Below are 20713 nucleotides of genomic sequence, written 5' to 3'. Positions count from 1 at the left end.
AAGCTGGGTGCCAGTGTGTGTGTGTGTAGGGAAAACATGAGCCATATAAAATATCTTCCCAATCTTTGTAGGCCGACATATTTCACACTGAGTTGCCTTGTACTCTTGATAGTGACTCTTCAATTCTCACACCAGAATTCCCCAAGGTCACAGGTTGGGCACAGTCTTTGAGGGTCCCAGTATATTCGTTTAGGCTGAGGAATGAATAAATAGCTGGTAGCATAAGAATCACCCTTCTGGATCCAACCACTGGGGTCCATCTAGTCCAACACTTTATCTCATTCAGTGGCTAAGTTGCTCCAGAGAGCTGACTGATACGTCAAGCAAGTCCTAAAGGCCAGGAATTTCCCCTGATGTTGTCTCCTAGCACTGATATTCCGAGATAAAGGAGAAGGGCAATAGTTCTCCCATAGGACACCTGCAAAAAGTCCCAAGGCCAGTGTCTAGCATCTCCTGTTTAAAGGATCAGGTAGTACATTCGAACATAAGAGAAGGACGTGGACAAAATGGAGAGGGTGCAGAGGAGAGCGACAAGGATGATCCGGGGCCTGGGGACCAAGCCCTAGGAGGAAAGGCTGAGGGACTTGGGAATGTTCAGCCTGGAGAAGAGGAGGTCGGGAGGGGACATGATAGCCCTCTTTAAGTATTTGAAAGGTTGTCACTTGGAGGAGGGCAGAGAGCAGTTCCTGTTGGCAACAGCGTAGGACCCACAGTAATGGCTTTAAACTACTTGTAGAATAGTTCCGGCTATGAAAGAATTCTCCACAGTCAGAGTAGTTCAGCAGTGGAATAGGCTGCCTAAGGAGGTGGGGAGCTCCCCCTCACTGGACATCTTCAAGCAGAGGCTAGACAAATACTTCATGTTGATTCTGCTTTAGGTTGATTCTGCATTGAGCAGGGGATTGGACTAGATGACCTGTCTGGCCTCTTCCAACTCTATGATTCTTTAAGCCATGTTGGATCTGGCCGATGGCCCTTCTGTTCCAATGCTCTGTGTCAAACAGTGACTGAAACCACCATGGATGGGCCACTTCTCTGAGAATGATCTGGATGAAGGGGTGGAGGCACTACTCATTAAATTGTCTGTGTATAGTAGTATTTCCCTTTATCTGTGCTAAACCTACTGCCCATCAGCTTCATAGAAGGCCTTCAATTTCTGTGACCTTTTGGAGATACCAGAATTGAACACAGTATGTTACAGTATTTTACATGAAGTCTCATCTATGCAGGGACATTACAATATCAGCCGTTTGGTGTAGTGGAACCAGTTTTGTGTACTGCACTCCCCCACATGCAGCCAGCTGGGTGATCTTGGGCTGGCCACAGCACTGATAAAGCTGTTCTGACCGAGCAGGAATATCAGGGCTCTCTCAGCCTCACCTCCCTCACGGGATGTCTGTTTTGGGGAGAGGAAAGGGAAGGCGACTGTAAGCCACTTTGAGACTTCTTCGGGTAGAGAAAAGCGGCATATAAGAACCAACTCTTCTTCTTCAGTAATATCAGTACTCTCTCAGCCTCACCCACCCCACAGGGGGTCTGTTGTGGGGAGAGGAAAGGGAAGGTGAATGGAAGCCACTTTGAGACTCCTTCGGGTAGAGAAAAGTGGCATATAAGAACCAACTCTTCTTCTTCCCTTAAAATCTCTAACATAGTTTGATCTTCAGCACATTGGTTTGAGATTTTCATTGAGCTATTCACTGTGGCCCCAAGATTTCTTCACCCTTCTCAGTCTTAGCAAGTTCAGACTCCCATTAGCCTATACCTGGTAAAAACATTTTGTCCCAATGTACATCATCTTACACTGCATAGTGCAGGGGGTTGGACTAGATGACCCAGGAGACCCCTTCCAGCTCTATGATTCTAACAATGAACTTCATTTGGCACATTGTGGCGCACTGATCCCGTCTGCGAAGGTCCTCGTGGAGCACATGGCAGTCATGTACTACTGAGAGCATAACTTGTATAGAGGAGTGTAAGCAATGACAGGATGACAGAGATTGAGGTGGCTGGATGGAGTCACTGAAGCAGTCGGTACGAGCTTAAATGGACTCTGGGGAATGGTAGAGGACAGGAAGGCCTGGAGGAGCATCGTCCATGGGGTCGCGATGGGTCGGACACGACTTCGCACCTAACAACAACAACAACAAAGCAATGACAATGTCCAAGAATGTGAATGGGACAAAGGGGGCTTGCCCTCAGAAGCTCTCACCTTGAATAAATCTTTGTTGGCCTTAAAGGTGCCACTGGACTCTGATTTTATTATTCTGTCTTCTGCCAGGCCTGCTCTAAAGAGCCTCTTTATAGATCTACAAGATCAAGTCTACTTATGCATCTGAAAAGGGATTCACGGGAAGGGTTTTGCCGAAGGTTTTTTCTTGCGGGGCGGTGTCACCGAACAATTCAAAAGCCTCTTGACAAGATCAAGGAAGGATGCGGATGAAAATGGCAAGGTTGAATCACAAATGCACGAATGACGCTTTCCCTGGCTGAGCCGTTTGTCGGTTCTAATTTAAGACCCGTTTTCTCAAATCCGTCCAACAGGTAGCCTTGCACAAACTGTCTCCACCTCTTTAATTTCTGGTCTGTGGGCGGAATTCTGCCTCCGATTTGTACACAAAGCTGGCACTTAGGCGGCTGGCTAACATTAGAATGTTCTTTCGGTAAAGGGGGGGGAGAGACGTGTGGTAAATGCCACTTTTTGATTCTGCTGGAAACAAGCATCAACTCAGTGTTGCCGCCCAAGCATTTTAAAGCAGGGGTAGTCAACCTGTGGTCCTCCAGATGTCCATGGACTACAATTCCCAGGAGCCCCTGCCAGCAAATGCTGGCAGGGGCTCATGGGAATTGTAGTGCATGGACATCTGGAGGACCACAGGTTGACTACCCCTGTTTTAAAGTATTGCCTTTAGACCAGCTTTGTGTAACCATTTGGGAATGGAGGATCACCTAAAATGATTTTTCAGGCTTCGAGGAACTCTCTCAGCCTTGCCCTACCTCACAGGGTGCGCGTTGTGAGAAGAGGAAGGGGAGATGATTGTCGGCCATTTTGAGATTCTTTCAGGTAGTGACAAGTGGATCTAAAAAGCAACTCCTCCTCCTCCTCCTCTCATGACAAGGATCAGGCAGTAGATGATGTGAGTGAGAGCTGCTACCAGTGAGTAGACTGTGCTGCCTTTGATAGAATAACAGTCCGACTCAGTAGAAGTCTACATCAGGTGTTCATAGAATCATAGAGTTGGAAGGGGCCATACAGGCCATCTAGTCCAACCCCCTGCTCAACGCAGGATCAGCCCAGAGCATCCTAAAGCATCCAAGAAAAGTGTGTATCCAACCTTTGCTTGAAGACTGCCAATAAGGGGGAGCTCACCACCTCCTTAGGCAGCCTATTCCACTGCTGAACTATTTGGTGTTCAGTTACTAGCAGGCGGTGAGGGCTAGTGTTCAGGAGTTCTTCCTCTTTATTGCCTTTTTATTACACCAAGAGCCAGTTTTGCAGGGCCTGCAAAAGGGAGCTCTTCCACCAGGCTTTTGGTCGGGGCCAATGGAGCAATACCACCAATCAGAGCCCAGAGTCCCCTCCCACCACCAACTCCATCTCAGAGATAGGGTGTCAAACCACAGCACTGGAAAACACAAAATAGCAAACTGCAAAATCAGAGTTATAATTAAACGTTGAATGTTAAACATTCTATTGTTATGAGCTTCACTTTTAGAAATATTGTTGGTGTTGTTAGGTGCGAAATCTTGTCCGACCCATCGCGACCCCATGGACAATGATCCTCCAGGCCTTCCTGTCCTCTACCATTTCCTGGAGTCCATTTAAGTTTGCACCGACTGCTTCAGTGACTCCATCCAGCCACCTCATTCTCTGTCGTCCCCTTCTTCTTTTGCCCTCGATCTCTCCCAGCATTAGGCTCTTCTCCAGGGAGTCCTTCCTTCTCATGAGGTGGCCAAAGTATTTGAGTTTCATCTTCAGGATCTGGCCTTCTAAGGAGCAATCAGGGCTGATCCCAATTATTATATGTTCTAATGATGATGTTCTTTGAACTATATCATGAATTTTACTGCAAACCGCCCTGAGCCACAGGGGAGGTCGGCCTATAAATGTAATCAATCGATCGATAACAAAATACCAGTCTCTACAGTAAATTTTTCATTTCCAGCCTTCCATACTGTACATCCTAGCTTATTAATTCAGATTTAACCTTTACATCTCGATTGCTTTATAATTATTACAGCAGCCATCACTCAGAAACATAGATTTCTCAATGACAGTCATATTTTGGTTGGGGCAGCCTTGGCGGAAACACCCAGCTTTGTCAAGATTCTGTTGGCCTTCATTGCTTGGCATGATGGTTTCTTCGCCTTGAAAGAACGTATCACTGGTTTAATTCTTTGTAAAAGTAACACTGTGACCGTTTATGCACTGGAGGTTTCATGCCGTTCTGCAGGCTGGAGTTTTAGTCATGGCAGGTTGCCTCACCTTTTCCTGCACCCACACTGGGGAACATTTGGCCTAGTGCACCTCATCCATCCCTGATTTGTGCTCCTGCATGAGAGCTGGGGCAGTGAAGTTCCCAGTGCATAAACAGTTTGTGTGTGACTCGTGGGCAACACTCGCTGGGCCTGCAAGCGTTGTGCTCTTTGTTGCATTGTGCATTACAAACGGGCTGTTCCCGATGCCTGTGAAGCAGAAAGGCTAATCCCAAAGACGGCAAAAGGGTTCTTTGCCAGTGCTGAGAAAGGTTATAACTTTGTCTCATCGAGCTTCTTTGAGCCAGTGGCTAAAGAGGATTGTTTACTTGGCATTTGTCACTGAAGGCCAGAAGGCTTTGTGGACTGATGCTGATTTTGTGTGTGTTTATGGCCTTTCTTTATTTTCAAATTGAGATGCTTTGAGTGGCTGATTTAAGAGAGACCATCCAAAGCTCTCCAACTTATTCATGTCCCAGGAAAGGGTCTCCAAGCCCTTCATCATCTTGGTTGCCCTCCCTTTCCCTTTTTCCGGAATGGCACACGCTATTCCCAATGAGGCTGCAGCATTACAATATTGACCATTTTATTTCCAGTTCCTTTTGGAATAATCCTTAATAGAGGAGCCAGCTTGTTCTACGTGGGGGGGGGGGAGTGGGAGACTTCTCTGTCCACCTTCAGTTGTTGCTCCATTCATTCCTGGCCAAGCATGATCTGCCCAAGTTCTGACCCCCTCCGGACTGGAAGGCTATAATGGATGCTATTGTGTGTTTTCCGAAGACCGTTTGGAAATGTCTGCTGATACAGAAGCCCGCAGCAAGTCTGAAGCAAGACTGCAGTCCTAAAAGAATGGCACAAGATGTCTATTTGCATTTAAGGCACAATTGAAAGTGCTGGTTTAAAGCCTTCCAGGTTTGGGGTCTTGGAGCACTGGCTATCTGACAACAGCTGTCTTTGTCAGAGGTCCTGGGTGGCACCAGGAAGGGTGACCTTCACAGGAGACCATGCAGAACATCTCTCTTCTGGCACCCAGACAGTCTTATATGGCTATATTACACATATGCCATATAATCCATCCATCAGTCCATCCATCCATCAAATCAATCAGAAGAAGAAGTGTTGGTTCTTATATGCCGCTTTTCTTGACCTGAAGGAGGCTCCAAGCAGCTTACAGTCGCCTTCCCATTCCTCTTCCCACAACAGACACCCTGTGAGGTGGGTGAGGCTGAGAGAGCCCTGATATTCCTGCTCAGTCAGAACAGCTTTCTCAGTGCTGTGGCGAACCCAAGGTCACCCAGCTGGTTGCATGTGGGGGAGCAGGGAATCAAACTCGGCTCACCAGATTAGAAGTCCGCACTCCTAACCACTACACCAAGCTGGTTCTCAATCAGTGAATCATCAGCGGCCTTTCTGGCCGACATCCAGAAATGGGAGAAATCATCTTGAAGTGCTTAGCTTCTAGGTTCTGGCTATTCATGGCTATTCAGGCATCTCTAAGGTCATGCAGAAACAAGTGCTTTGACTTTCCTGGCCCCTTGGGTGCCGCTCCGCACCCTTCTTTTCCTTAAAACTGATGCTTGGCTTTGCACTGCCAGCTTTGGGATTCTGGACACTTTCATCCCCCCCCCTTTCTCAGGAGGCCTCCCATCCGCCCCCTTTTTCCTCCCTTTTTGCTCTAGCCACAGAAAAGCTTATGCAATGGAGCAGGACATGCCTTGTGTAGCGGTAATGCTTCTTATAATAGCCAATATCAGTGAATCGTAGTGCAGCTTGCAAGGCAGCTGGTAATTAGGTCACCCAAGAGAAAGTAGCTCACTGTTCCCTCTCATAACCTTTTTTTTTTTTAAACAAAGTATTCCTAATTTTAGAGCAAATGATCTTGGCATAATCTTGGTGCCTTTGGAATTTCATGACTGAACGCATCTACAGAACAGGTGAGGGAGGTTAACAACCCATTCAGAGCGCATGGAAGGGTGTTAGGCAGGGGGTAGACAAACTGCGGCCCTCCAGATGTCCATGGACTACAATTCCCAGGAGCCCCTGCCAGCGAACGCTGGCAGGAGCTTCTGGGAATTGTAGTCCATGGACATCTGGAGGGCCGCAGTTTGACTACCCCTGGTGTTAGGTGTGGCTCTGGGTGTGGAAGCACACCGCACCACTTCCGAGTCAGGCTGTATCATTCCCTGTTGCTGCCACTAAGTGACAAATGAGCCGCTGGCTTGAACTGTCCTCCGTAGTTTGGTGCACCTTTTAAATCATGAAAACTGCAATGTCCTGCATAAACAGTTCCAGGCGTGAAATCTTGTGAGCATCAGCGGTATTTGGATGGTCTAAAATAGGCTTTTTCAACCAGGGTTCTGTGAAACCCTTTGGTTTCTTGACGGGTGGATGTTAATTGAGTTGTTATATATAAGGTAAAGGTAAAGGTATCCCCTGTGCAAGCACCGAGTCATGTCTGACCCTGGGGGTGACGCCCTCTAGCGTTTTCATGGCAGACTCAATACGGGGTGGTTTGCCAGTGCCTTCCCCAGTCATTACCGTTTACCCCCCAGCAAACTGGGTACTCATTTTACCGACCTCGGAAGGATGGAAGGCTGAGTCAACCTTGAGCCGGCTGCTGGGATTGAACTCCCAACCTCATGGGCAAAGCTTTCAGGCGGCTGCCTGACCACTCTGCGCCACAAGAGGCTCTGTTATATATATATAGTGCAATTTGTCAAACATTTATCAAGTGCGATGACCATATATGGCCATGTTGACCTGCCCCCTATCAAAATGGCCAATGATGGGCCTGAAGGGGGTGGGAAGGGGAGGGGCCCTGGTTGGGCGTGTCCCCAGTTATGCTGCCCAACCATATTTTGCCCAGTTGTGCCACTTCTAGGGGTACTTGAAGCCTGAAGAATGTTTCAGGGGTTTCTCAATGGCCAAGAAGTTGAGAACGACTGCCATAGATGGTCATGTTGACCCAGCCACCCCTTCCCCAAATGGCCAATGATGGGCCTGGGAAGGGGAGGGCCCCTGGGAGGGCTTTTCCACAGCTCTGCCTGCCACCCATACACTGCACATTCATGCTGCTTTTCGGGGGTCTCGAAACCTGAAGAGTGTTTCAGAGATTTCTCAATATGTCAAGAAAGGCTGATTTAGAAAATGGGGTCAGGGGATCTATGCCACTGACAGCACCCTTCCTGATGCCAAATGTTTTCATTATATTCAATATATTTTATTTATCCAAGAAAGAGAATTACAAAGACTACGCAACATGTCACGGAACTAGTTTGAAATGCATTAAGCTGGCACTCTACAATATATAAAAGTCTATTTTGTTCTGGAAAAAAACAACTTCCAAGTGAGAAAACAATCATTGCATATAATTGTACATCCTCATAATATCACATACCACATCCCCCCCCCCCAAAGTTTCCATATACACACTATAAGAATCATAAAATCATAGAGTTAGAAGCGACCTGGGTCATCTAGTCCAACCCCCTGCACTATGCAGGACACTCACAACCCTCTCGCTCATCCACTGTCACCTGCTACCCGCTTGAATCTTCACAGAATCAGCCTCTCCGTCAGATGGCTCTCCAGCCTCTGTTTAAAAATTTCCAAAGATGGAGAACCCACTACCTCCTGAGGAAGCCTGTTCCACTGAGGAACCGCTCTAACTGTCAGGAACTACTTCCGGATGTTTAGACAGAATTTAGAATCATAGAGTTAGAAGGGACCTCCTGGGTCTTCCACTGTCACCTGCCACCCCCTTGAGCCTTCACAGAATCAGCCTCTCCGTCAGATGGCTCTCCAGCCTCTGTTTAAAAATTGCCAAAGATGGAGAACCCACCACCTCCTGAGGAAGCCTGTTCCACTGAGGAACTGCTCTGACTATCAGGAACTTCTTCCGGATATTTAGATGGAATTTCTTTCTACATCCGTTGTTTCTTTCTGTCTCATTTTTACTGATCAAGATCATCTCAGATTGGACTCCGGTTTCTTCTAACGTCTCGTATTGATCCGTGTGTATCAGATGGATCAGTTTTGCCATTGTCATATCTTCCATCTGTTTATTAGGCCAGGCCATGAGATCTGGCGAAGTTTCACTTTTTCCATCTTGATGCCCCACCGAGCGTTTTGGAAAGTGGGTGGGATGGGCGGGGCTTTTCTCCAGAAAGGCTTCTGATTGGCTGTGCAGAGTTTTTAAAGGACAAAACATGTCAATTACACAGCACCTGCCATCACTGCTCCTTCTAACGTGAGCAGTTTTGTGAGCAGTTTTGACACTTGTTTTATATGCGGGTATGAGGCGCATTGTTATGCATTTAGTGCCTAATCCTTATTTATTGATGCACAAATGACACTGCCACATGAGGCTAAGTCAAAAAAGGATTGCTGCTAGGGATCCAGTTCACACACACACAGTTTTATTCCAAGCAAAACATCTATTCCAAACAATGATTTTCTCAGAAGACACAGAATAATAGGTTGGGGCTTTGATAAAGGTTTCTGTGATTTTATTGCAATACGTTTTGACTTGCCTTCATATGTTATGTATCGCAGTGGTCTCCAACCCCCGTTCCAGGGACCGGGACCAGAACTGGTCTGTGGATCAGTCGGTACTGGGCTGCAACTCCTCCTCGTCCTCCTCCCCGGCTGCTGCCTCGGGGGCTGCCTTGCCACTCTGCCACCAGCTCACCTTTGGTGCTCTCTGGTGGCCGCCATGGCTGGGGCTCCCTCTCGGCATGGCATTGCGCAGCTGCTGCTGGCAGTGCCCCCCAGCAGGCAGCAGCAAGACAGGGGCACTGGCGGGAAAGCAAGTGGAGCAGGGGCTCAGGCGGTGGCAACGTCCCTCAGCAAAAGACTACCACCCCCCCCCCCGGGCCTCAGTAAAATTGTCAAGCATTGCCCGGTCCCAGTGATAAAAAGGTTGGGGACCACTGATGTATCATAAAAAATCAGAGCCAGGACATAGTAGATTTCATAGAAGTAAAGAATTGTGGGTCCAGTTTGCATAAAGGAGAGTGACACTGAAAAAAACAATTTTCATATCAAAACGTGAGGGTTTTTTTATTATTATTTTAAAGAAAATCAAGATTTCCCCCTGGTCTTGAGAAGGGGTGCCAGTTAAGGAAGGCAGTCTCTGTGTCATCCATATCTTGGAAGATCTGTGATTTAATCCTTGGGGAGCCTCTCGGGTCCTGATTATTATGAGGTACAAACAGTACAAAACGCTTTTTTAAAATGTGGATTTTGGCTTGAACAATCCAAGGCTGAGTCTTTGAAGTCCTATGAATCAATAGAGAGATAGATGGACGGATGGACAGATAGGATGGATTGAATGATTGGATTGATTAAATGGATTTATAAAACCACGCCTCCTGGCACAGCCATCTCGGGGCAGCATACAATACAGTAAGACAAGATAAACTTATTTTTGTTGTTGTTAGGTGCGAAGTTGTGTCTGATCCATCGCGACCCCATGGACAATGATCCTCCAGGCCTTCCTGTCCTCTACTATTCCCCGGAGTCCATTTAAGTTTGCACCGACTGCTTCAGTGACTCCATCCAACCACCTCATTCTCTGTCATCCCCTTCTTCTTTTGCCCTCAATCGCTCCCAGCATTAGGCTCTTCTCCAGGGAGTCCTTCCTTCTCATGAGGTGGCCAAAGGATTTGAGTTTCATCTTCATAAACTTATTTAAACCATCCCAAAACTGCAGTCGGCATCCTTATAATTCCCAGCCCGATCCAAAGGATTGTTAACCTAGGATGTTACGGACAGTGTCCTAGATGTTACTTGTAGCCTGGCCTCAGCAGAATGCCCTGCAGAACTCAATGAGTTACTGCTCCTCCCACACATGTGCAAGTTAGAAACGAAACAGCCCTGAGACCAAGGATCCTTTGGAGATGGATTATTTATTTAAGTATTAAAGCAAAGCAAGGCAAAGCAAGCACTTCCCCCAGAGCCAGCCCCATTCCTGTTATTAGCTAGAGAAGGAAGAGTCATGTGACCCAGAAGGAGGGTCATGTGACCCATGAGTTGGAATGTGAATTGGGAAGGATTTTGACTGCTACTCTCAGATGTTGTTCAGGCCTCAACCATAGCCCTGGAAGAACTGCTCCATTTTATAAGGCCTGTGGAACTGTTCAAAGTTCCCCAGGGCTCTGATTTCCCTTGTAAAAGCATTCCACCAGACTGGGGATAGGGCTGAAAATGGGAGACCAAGCCTTCATGATGGCAGCTCCTATAAAGAAGAAGAGTTGGTTCTTATATGCCGCTTTTTTTCTATCTGAAGGAGTCTCAAAACGGCTTCCAGTCGCCTTCCCCTTCCTCTCCCCACAACAGACACCCTGTGAGGTGGGTGAGGCTGAGGGAGCCTTAATATCACTGCTTGGTCAGAACAGCTTTCTCAGTGCCATGGCGAGCCCAAGGTCACCCCGCTAGCTGCATGTGGGGGAGCGGGGAATCAAACCCAGCTTGCCAGATTAGAAGTCCGCACTCCTAACCACTACACCAAGCTGGATTTTATGCATCAAAAGAGGTCCTGCAATCATGAAGTCTTGGTCGTCCAAGGAAACAGTGGATGTATATAATGAAGCCGTCTGAATGTTATGCACGCTTATTGTGTACAAGTGAAAAGTGAAGTGTTTGAACTCAAGACTTGAGATGAAGGGCTTTTTGCCCCTGATGAAAGTGCAAGTGGAAAATGACTGTTCTTTTCAGGCGTTCTGGCAGAGAATGAAATAAAAGAGAACAAAGGACAACAATAAAAAAAGGAACAGGGAAATAGTTTGTCTCCCACTGCGGATCGTTACTTTGCCTTTGTTCAGGGTTCAGTGTGGATTGATTGGTCTTTACTGAACAGCTGTTTTGGGGTTTGGGGTTCCCTGTGGGGCAGCTTCCCCCTTTGTGCAATTTTTGTTGATTTCTCAAAACAACAACAACAACAACAACATTTAGTTGGCCCCTGTAGAAAATGGAATACTGAACTGGATGAGGGACAAGGCCAAAGTTTGCCTAGAGGGCAAACAACAACCACAACAAAAAGAACCCTGGGCTGGCCTTGGTTGGGTCGCCATACTATGAAATCTGGACTTGTGGGTCACCATTCCCAAAGTGGAAATCCCTGATTTCAAGCAACTGTGAGCTTCCGTTCAGCCTCCAGTTTTCACAGGCCCTGTCCATGGTGCTGATATTGATTCATTGGCCTAGGGATGTTAGAAGGCCAAAAACCAACTTGGAAACATCAGATTTTATGCAAAACGAAAAAGGGAACAGTAACCCACCCTAGACAAAGTCAGGAACGCAAAAGTTGAGCTATAAAATAATATTAAAATATTATAACAAATATTTAATAAAGTGCACCAATATTATGTTAAAAACAAAGTAAAAACTAAACATATACATATCTAGCTTCACTTGGCCAGACCAAATGTGTTTGGACCAACATGAGTCTTTATCAGTGGTCAATATTGCTGGGGGGTCAAGAGAAATCTGTTTGGTGTAGCCCCAACCAATAATTCTATTGTTTTTGTTAGTTGCGAAGTCGTGTCTGACCCATCGTGACCCCATGGACAATGATCATCCAGGCGTTCCTGTCCTCTACCATTCCCCAGAGTCCATTTCATACTAGCCATCTGCTCATCCCCAGTAGTATATTGGACACCTTCCGTCGTGAGGGGCTCATCTTCCAGTGTCATATCTTTTTGCCTTTTGGTACTGTCCATAGAGTTTTCATGGCAAAGATACTGGAGTGGCTTGCCATTTCCTTCTCCAGTGGATCACCTTTTGTCAGAGCTCTCTGCTATGACCTGTCCGTCTTGGGTGCTCCTGCACGGCATAGCTTATAGCTTCACTGAGCTACGCAAGCCCCCTTCGCCACGACAATGCAGCGATCCTTGAAGGGGAATAATTCTATAGTGTTTCTTTTTGGAGCCCAGCTTCTAAGATATATATTGTCTAGGACCACCACTCTCAGCTATTGTCTTACTCTTCATAAAAAGTGCATTTCATGTGTGTCAGAAAAAGCTTTTGAACATGCCAGATTTTAAACATACCAGCCAGCGTTTTGGTTAAGAATCATGAGTAACTGCAAACAAATCCATCTTATTGACCGTACACCCCGTCTTTTCTTCGGTCGATCACAGAGGGGCTAGTCCCCCCTGTCAAACCCAGCAGGTTTAGCAAAGGAGGGCATGATATTCTGGTGCAACTGGCGCTAATTCATACATCTGCAGCTGCACTGGCTTTCTCTTGAATAACTTCTGTGTGGCTCCTTTTGTGGGACTGATGACAGTGCTGTAGAAATGCATGGCGGATGGTCTCGGAATGACATGGCAGCCGCCAACACCCTCGTAATTATCTCAGCAGCATAATGTGTGTTGATTACCTATGTGCGGCAATTACAGAAAAGAAGAGAGTCGTTAACGTGCCTCCGTTGAACCTCTGAATTCAACCTAACAAGATCAGGCAGACTGGAGCTGAATGATAAAGTCTTCTCTGGAGTGTGTTGTGTGTGTGTGTGTGTGTGCATCTGCGGGGGGTGGGGTGGGGAGAGCTCATGCCTCCCCCCCCCCCCTACCTCTTGGAAGAAGAAGAGACTGTAGATCTCGTGTTCATTCAATGCACTCTGGGCTGATATTCGTATGCAAATGTAGTCTGCTCAGGCTCGCTTTGATACCTGACTGCCTTTTTCTAATGAGCACCTTAGAAGTCTAAATCGCCCTGGATGAGGAACGAAGTTTTTCCAGTATGTATGCTGTCTTTCTCATCAAGAGGAAACATATTTCTCCCTTAATCTCCTAATTCATCTGTGCTAAAATGATTGCAGAGATCTCATAGAATCCTAGAGTGGGAAGGGGCCATCTAGTCCCACCCCCTGCTCAGTGCAGGATCAGCCTCAAGCATCCAGGATAAGGATTTGTGCAGCTGCTGCTTGAAGGCAACCAGTGAGGGGGAGCTCCCCACCTCCTTAGACAGCCCATTCCAGTCTTAAACTAGTCTCCTGGAATCCTACAGTGGGAAGGGGCCATGCAGGCTATCTAGTCCCACCCCTTGCTCAGTGCAGGATCAGCCTGAAGCATCCAGGAGAAGGATCTGTCCAGCCGCTGCTTGAAGACCACCAGTGAGGGGGAGCTCCCCACCTCCTTAGGCAGCCCATTCCACGGCTGAACTAAGACTGTGAAATTGTTTTCTAACACCTAACCAATATCCAGCAAGGGATCTAGTGTGCCATAGCTAGAGCAAGCCTATCCAGAAGTCTGACTAGCACATCTGGAGATTCATATAGACATATCTATGCGTTTGTGTGTATGGCAGCCATTTTCTCCAGGGGAATTGATCTTTGCCTTCCGGAGATCACTTGCTGGCAGCCTTCACAGGAAGGCAGAATTGTTTTCTTGAGCATCCAGGGTTCAGGCGGGAGACGAAGCACAGCAGCCCCTCCCGGAACACCCAGAAAGTTTATGTTGCTCCAAATCTTCAGGAAAATCAATTGGTCTGCTGGAAGGCATTGAATTGGGAGGCTTCTAACGAGTTGCCAAAATCCTTCACTCCGGAACGCCAAATACGTTAGCCCACATCAATGGCTCTTATTAACAGAAGTCACAGGCTTTTTAAAATTTATAGCTGAGTGCATGCATAGTAAATTAATAGGATTTTTTTTAAAAAAAAAGATCTGCTGTAGGTTTGCAGCTCACACGACTGCTGTTAATGCCTTCCACCCTCCTCTAATCACAGGCACTGCCGGTCCCTTAATGGTTGCTCTGCCATCTTGTGTCCCATAGCTGTAAGGACACCAAGACGGAACTACAGGGAAGGAAGGAAGGCTGGGAAAAGGCCTTGGCAAACGGTTCAGTCTTAAAAAGAGGCTTGCTGAATCCGTCTCACCCTAGCCTGGTCATTGTTCTCAACAGAGTCAGTCCTGTAATTGGGGAAGGGGGCCTCAAGCCAAACGGCAGCCCTGTTCCCTGTTTGTTTCTGGCGTCTACTTTTCTGAGAGACGCTGTTCCTCGCCCTGGAGCTGCCATTGATCGTATTTTATCTTTCACTTGTGGTGTTTATAGTCTGCCTTCTTCACGTGGACTCAAGGCGGATTCCACAGAGTCCGTGGAGATCATGGACAGCATAGAGCAGGGGTAGTCAAACTGCGGCCCTCCAGATGTCCATGGACTACAATTCCCAGAAGCCCCTGCCAGCGAATGCTGGCAGGGGCTTCTGGGAATTGTAGTCCATGGACATCTGGAGGGCCGCAGTTTGACTACGCCTGGCATAGACCGTTGAATAAGGGCATTGAATGAAGCTGATGGGCAGTAGGTTCAGGATAGACAAAAGGAAAGACAGCTTTACAAAGCAAGAGATTAAAATGTGAAATCTGCTGCCAGGAGATGGCCACAGGAATAAACAGATTTGAAGATTAGCTAGATTCATCGGGGGAAAGTCTGTCAAAACCTACTAGCCATGGTGACTGAGGGGAGCTCCATATTCAGAAGCACACAACCTCTGAATCCCAGAGCGAGGAGGCAACATCAGGGAAAAGCCTCACTCTGTGGCCTGTTATTGGACATCCAGAGGAACTGGTTGGAAACTCAGTGGGTCAGGATGCTGGGCTATTGGTCTGATCCAGTAGAGCAGGGGTAGCCAACCTGTGGTCCTCCAGATGTCCACGGACTACAATCCCCATGAGCCCCTGCCAGCAAATGCTGGCCGGGGCTCATGGGAATTGTAGTCCATGGACATCTGGAGGGCTGCAGTTTGACTACGCCTGGCATAGACCGTTGAATAAACAAAACCATCGGCCGAGGGGCGTAGAACCCACTGGACCTCCAAAGTAAGGTGACCAGATTGTCCCACTTTTGGAGGGACATCTGGGGGTACCTGGCAAATTGTACTTATGTTGAAATTTAAAAACATATATATATATTACAATACTATTTTTGCGTTCTATGCGTTCTATGAAAAATTTTGTTGCTCCCTATAGACCAAATTTTTAATCAAGAGACCCCCCCCCCCGGTCAATGGTGTCCCGCTTTACCCATGTTAAAATCTGGTCATATTTCGAAGCCAATCCTTGCCTTTATTCTGTTAACAGTAACTACTGCAGGTAGCACCTTTAAGACCAACAAAGATTTATTCAAGGCGTGAGCTTTTAAGTGCAAGCACTCTTCGGTCAGAATGTGATCTTCTTAAATCTTTGTTGGTCTTAAAGGTGCTACTGGACTCTCATTTTATTGTGCTGCTTCAGACCAACACGGCTACTCATTTGAATCTACTGCAGGTAGAAAGGGCTTTCTCACCACTCGCCTACCCACTACTCAATGGTGCTCCAGCAGGACAGTGAACACCCCCTCCCCAAACAGCATGAGGGATAATCAGCGGTCTACAGCAAGAAGGGGGCATCAGCCAAAATTGCTTCCTCGTTTTCTTGGCGGAAATCCTGCACTAAATCCAACCTGTAGTTGATTGAAGGCTCAATCTTGTTGCAGATAACGCAGTTCCGCAGGGTCTGCAAAATGATGCTGTTCCACCAGGCGTATGGTTGAGGGCTAAAATAACACCCATATATGAAGACTGGCCTCACCGCTGGAGGAGGAGTGCGTTGGAAAATCATCTCCTTACAACCTCCCCCCCACCCCCCTATTTTTCATTGTATGTTTTAAATATTGTTACCTGCCCTGAGCGATGTGGAAGGGTGGAGTATTAATAAGAATTACTACTACTACTACTACTACTACTACTACTACTACTACTACTACTACTACCACCACTACTACTACTACCACCATCTTCAAGTATTTTAAAAGGTGCTGTAGAGAGGATGGAGCAGAGTTGTTCTCTCTTGCCCCAGAGGGATGGACCAGAACCAATGGGATGAAAGTAATTCAAAAGAAATTCCATCTCAACATCTGGAAGAAGTTCCTGACAGTCAGAGCGGTTTCTCAGTGGAACAGGCTTCCTCAGGAGGTGGTGGGTTCTCCATCTTTGAAGATTTTTAAACAGAGGCTGGAGAGCCATCTGACGGAGAGGCTGATTCTGTGAAGGCTCAAGGGGGGGCAGGTGACAGTGGGTGAATGAGAGGGTTGGGAGTGTCCTGCATAGTGCAGGGGGCTGGACTAGATGACCACGCACGTCCCTTCCAACTCTATTCTTCTATGATTCTAAGTGACATTATCACACCAGCAATTTCCAAATGAAACTCTGGTATCTGGCCCAAAATCCCTATGGTAAACCAGCTTCTACCATAAAGTGTCCAAATACCAGAGTACCACTCTGAATTTGCTGGCATGATAACACTAGCAAATTCCTGAGCAACACCAACTATGTAGCCTGGGCCCATCCGAAGCTGGGGTGCAGGATCTAGCAGTGGATCCCCATCTCCACTAGAGGGTATGGTAATCCTGTTTGGAGAGGGTAGCTCTAGCAGTTGTTGGGAATTCTATGGTAAAGCTAGTGAATATCCAGAGAATCCTAGAACTATCCTCAGTCACTTTTGCTGCTTTTGCTGGAAGTGACATAATGATGCACAGGACACTGCAATCCTCTCTCCAAGTGGCAGTGGGCAATGGGGCCTGGAAGCAGGGAATCCCCTGCCCCAACCAGTGGACTGGGCAGCCTACTCCCAAGTTACAACATTTGTACTCTTCCCTTCCCCTGCCAGATTTTCTCAAAATGTTTATTTTTGTCTGGAAACATTCTTCATGAGGCTCATCCTTATCCTTACTGACTGCAGGTCGTTGGTTCAGGGCTGAAAGCTGTCGAAAGAAGAGCATCATGATATATATATTTTTAATTTTCTATTTCTAATTGGGAAATGACTTAATTGTTTGGACTTTGGAGTCTGGTAACACCAAGTCTACCACATTGAAGAACTGCTGCTTCTGTCGCAATTTTTAAAACAAAACAAAAAAAACTCAAGTTATTTTTTTCTTCTCTTTTCGTGCTGCTTCACTTAAAGATGGCCACGTCTCCATTAACTGTTCTCAGCAGCACAATCTGTTCTCCTCTCATTAGAGGTAATTACAGGGGATTTAAAATATCTGTTGTGAGAGGGTAGTGTACAATGCTCTGTCAGTAGCCGGCTGTCTTGTAATTTAATTATCATTCATCATCCGCCAGTTCTTTTGTGTAAAGGCAGAAGTCTGCGCATGGAAGGGGCGTATCCCTTCTCAACTATGCCAGGATGGATGAATGGAGTGGTTCTCGAATTTTTCGGGCACTCCATTGGCTGCCCATTTGTTTGTTTGTTTGTAAGCTCAGTTTATATACCCAAGCTTGGGGAGGCATTTAAAGGGAGCAAGCAGCACACTTGTCATTATCAGCTGTTTAGATGTTCCACTCTCACTTTAAATGCCCTCCTACCTTCACAGCCAGCTTTACTTGCAAAGATGGAGGAGGGATTTAAAGGGAGCAGGTGGCGCACATGTCATTATCAGCTGTTAGGTGCGATACCCACTCCCTTTAAATCTCTCCCCACTACCTTTGCTGGCAAAGCTGTCTCCAAAGGTGAGGGGGAGCATTTAAAGGGAGTGAGTTGCATACCTGTCATTGCCAGCTGATAGGCATAGAGCCCACTCACTTTAAATCCCTCCTCTTTCTTTCACAGGTGGTGGGAAGGCCAAGTGAAATGAGAGTGTTAAGAGAAAGGGAGGGAGAGAATAGCAATGAAGAGAGCAGCTTCCAGGTCAAGATAAAGGAAGGCATCCCATTCAGGAGATAGCAGCCATACACCCTTAGAGAGATGTAGCAGCCCCCAATGTCCAGGCATGCTCAGTCACTTTCTCCAGCCCATAATTCCCCAGGTCTTGGTTTCCCTGGAAGCCTTGAGAAACCAGACAGTCCATCTGCCACATTTCATTCATAAGCTCTCTGCTAGCATGATGCTTGTGAACTCAGGGGCTTCAGCTGCAACTTGCTTCCCTGCTAGGCATCCATAATTGCTCATTTTAACTCTTTCCTTGACTTAAAATCATAGGAAGCATTCTTCTGCGGCAAGAGATCACCTGCTGAGTTGCCTATGAAAGCGTTAGAATGAGTGACTATGGATGCCTAGAGAGGTTCCATTTCTTACTGCCTTCGGTGGACTGGAGAGATCTCTTCTCTGTGTTTGTATTTGCATCCTTCAAATGTGAGACATGTTGCCTAAAGGGAATCATTTCCAAGGGGTCCACCGTGGTTCTTGACTGACCTATTGATGCATTATACATTTTAGAGGCCACTCTATAGGTGATATCTGTTTGGATATGGATAGGTTCACTAGGTTGTTAGTTGCAAAGTCGTGTCCGACCCATCGCGTCCCCACGGGCAATGATCCTCCAGGCCTTCCTGTCCTCTACCATTCCCCAGAGTCCATTTAAGCTCGCACCGACTGCTTCAGGGACTCCATCCAGCCACCTCATTCTCTGTCGTCCCCTTCTTCTTTTGCCCTCGATCGCTCCCAGCATTAGGCTCTTCTCCAGGGAGTCCTTCCTTCTCATGAGGTGGCCAAAGTGTTTGAGTTTCATCTTCAGGATCTGGCCTTCTAAGGAGCAGGCAGGGCTGATCTCCTCTAGGACTGACCGGTTTGTTCGCAAGGGACTCGCAAGAGTCTTCTCCAGCACCAGAGTTCAAAAGCCTCAATTCTTTGATGCTCAGCCTTCCTTATGATCCAGAGTCACTAGAAGACAGAGCTAAAACAGAAAGGGCCATGCTTTACCTAGAGTTTCAGGATACGTGGGAATTTAGGAGCAAAAATGTGTGGTGCCTACATCAGATTCCACCTGCCCTCTTTTTGGGCTGATCCTGCGTAGAGCAGGGGGTTGGGCTAGATGGCCTGTGTGGCCCCTTCCAACTCTATGATTCTGTGATTCTGATTCTGAGCAGGGGGTTGGACTAGATGGCCTGTATAGCCCCTTCCAACTCTATGATTCTGTGATTCTATGATTCTTTGTATTCCAGGAAGTTCTCATTTATTTCTCCCTCTCAACAAAAAGAGCCATTTTGACCCCTGCCAAATAACACACTCTCAATCCAACAATCCAACAACCACTTGCAAGTGGATTTTGCATTTCACACAGTGAAATCCATTTACAAATTGCATCAAAAGTGGATTGAAAGTGCATGCTCTGATTCTACATCATGTTTGGGCAGAAATTTACAAGGCTAATGTAGATCATTGGTCACATCTCACTCATTAAAAGCTGCTAGTTCCTATGTGGAACCTATAGGATATCCCCAGTATTTTGGCTGTGGTTATTGGGGTGGGCGATTCAGCTCAGATAAGACTGAAAAAGCTTAATCCTGATTTGTGTACTTTTCGGGTTTACCTGAGCTCAGTCCAAATCAGTTTAAATCAGCCGAATCAGAGAAGTCCGAATGGATTCAGGTGATTCGAGGTTTGGTTGACTGAGAAAACGCCTGCTAAAGAGCTGAGCGTGAAGATCAGCTGTTTGGCGGGCTCTTTAAATGTCTCCCCTAAGACTCCTCCCAGGTTGTGCAGAGCCTGCTGTATGCAACCTTGAAGGATTCTGCAGGGAGACAAGACCCTGCCAAACAGACATAGAATCACAGAATCATAGAGTTGGAAGGGGCCATACAGGCCATCTAGTCCAACCTCCCGCTCAACACAGGATCAGCCCTAAGCATCCTAAAGCATCCAAGAAAAGTGTGTATCCAACCTTTGCTTGAAGACTGCCAGTGAGAAGACATGATTTATGAAGCGCTTAGAAGACCAGAAGGCACATTGGCACATGGAGCTCTCCCTCCATTACAGTTGATCTCCAAACAACCAAGTTCAGTTCCCCCTGGAAAAAATGGTTGCTCTGGATGGGGGGGGGGGGGCTATGGTATTATATTGCTGAGGTCCCTCCCTTTCCTGAACCCCACTGCTTCCAGGTTCCACCCCCCCAAATCTCTTGGTATTTCCCAATTCAGAGCCAGCAATCCTCATAACAGGATTTTAGTTTTCAGGTAGCCCCAGTATGGTTGAAAACACTTTACTTACATTATCTGATTCTGTGAACTTCGGCAGATAGTGAGTAGGTGGGCAGAAGGGATTGTGTCCGTGTTTGGCTCTTGTGGCCCTTTCTTGCATGCCCAGGGAAATGCCAATCGACCCTTTGGGGTTGGGAGGTGAATATCTTCCAGGCCAGACTGGCCAGGTATCCTGGTTTTGGAGGAGGGCATCATCTGGTCATCAGCATCACTGTGGGTGGGCAGGTAGTTTTGAATTTCCTGCATTCTGCAGGGGGTTGGACTTAGATGACCCTGGAGG

The 20713-nt window shown here is 47.0% G+C and overlaps 1 protein-coding gene across 16 annotated transcripts in view; it reads left to right on the top strand.

The window, feature by feature from the left end:
- The window catches only part of DLG2 (discs large MAGUK scaffold protein 2), a 1130680-nt gene that overhangs the window by 465958 nt on the left and 644009 nt on the right, over positions 1–20713 (top strand). The gene's annotated exons all lie outside the window — the stretch shown is intronic.

The sequence above is a fragment of the Paroedura picta genome, chromosome 6 (assembly GCF_049243985.1).
Source record: "Paroedura picta isolate Pp20150507F chromosome 6, Ppicta_v3.0, whole genome shotgun sequence".
Taxonomy (NCBI): Eukaryota; Metazoa; Chordata; class Lepidosauria; order Squamata; family Gekkonidae; genus Paroedura; species Paroedura picta.
Note: the sequence above shows the minus strand (reverse complement) of the source record. Positions and strands in the feature narration are given on the sequence as shown.